Source organism: Mus pahari, chromosome 11 (genome assembly GCF_900095145.1).
Source record: "Mus pahari chromosome 11, PAHARI_EIJ_v1.1, whole genome shotgun sequence".
NCBI classification, from domain to species: domain Eukaryota; kingdom Metazoa; phylum Chordata; class Mammalia; order Rodentia; family Muridae; genus Mus; species Mus pahari.
The window spans coordinates 29,445,809-29,447,128 of NC_034600.1; positions in this window are offsets into that span (position 1 = coordinate 29,445,809).

Sequence of the window (1,320 nt, forward strand, 5' to 3'; positions counted from 1 at the left end):
TTGATAGGCCAGTGACTCAATATCATGCTGTATGACGCTATGCGTCAGGGGAGCAGCACATGATCATTCAAGTGCGCATGCTCAGGTTCCAGCAGGGATCATGGGGCTTGGCAATGAGCCAGGCCGCCATCTTGGCCCATGTGGCCGCACCCGCTTCCCACACTGCCTTACACTTCCTATCCAGCTATTGGTTGTCAGGTTTTTTTTTTTTTTAGATTTCTTTCTTTCTTTCTTTTAAAAATCATTTTAAATGAATGAGTGTTGTTCATGTATGTAGGAGCGCCGTGTGCTTATTTAGTGTCTGAGGAGGTCAGAAGAGGTCACTGAGACCCTGGAATGGGGGTGGCAGACAGTTGTGAGCCATCATATAGGTACTGGGAACCAAACCTGGGTCCTCTGCAAGAACAACAAGGGCTCTTAATGAATAAGACATCTCTTTGGCCCTCAAAACTCCTTTAATGAATTTGGTCTACCCCTTGATTCAGTGGCAGCTTCTGAAGTGAGGACAGTAGGTCTTTTCAAGAGCTTTCAACCCAAAGTAGCTGACTGATGCAGCTTAGCCATGAACAAAGTAGCTACCTTAGAAATATAAGCACAGTACCTCTATAAATGTATTAGCTATGCCATGCTAAAATTTTATAAGAAATTTATAATGGAGCATTACTGATATGATAATAGGTCTTGAGATATGAAACTCAGAACAAATGATCCTTATCTTCCACGTGCTTCAGGTAAAGTACCTCACACTCCTCGTCTCTCCAGGTCTGAGGGTACAACTGGTGGCAAGTCGCTGTTCCCCACAGAGACTGGCCCAGGCACAACTGACAGCTGCTCAGAAATAGTGGCCAGACTCTCTTGTAGGACCAGATGCCAGACATCTGTCTTCTATTAACTAGGATCAAAATAAAGCCCTGACTAAGAGCCGACTTAATGTGGCACATGTAGCAGAAAAAAAGATGGCCCTGTTGCCTGTTCAGCAAAGTGTCTATTACAGGATCTCCCACCTTCGCAACAGCCTGAGGGATCCAGCCCCTTCAATGTAACTTTTGCTCTCTCGTCTTTTCCTCTGATGCCAGACGGCCGTGTTTTTTCAACTATCTCTTTAGACTCTCCTCTTCTTGACCTTAGATTCTCTACAAGATGCTCAGCATCCGTTCATCCCGTTACCCTGAAGTATAGCACTTTTCTGACGTTTCTCCATTAGGTCTCTCCTGAGTGGGGAATTTCTATTACATACTCCAATCCCTCATTTCTAGGCCGGTGTTACATTTTCTTCTCACTTGACTATATTTACATATATCAGATGTATGTATTTCCACC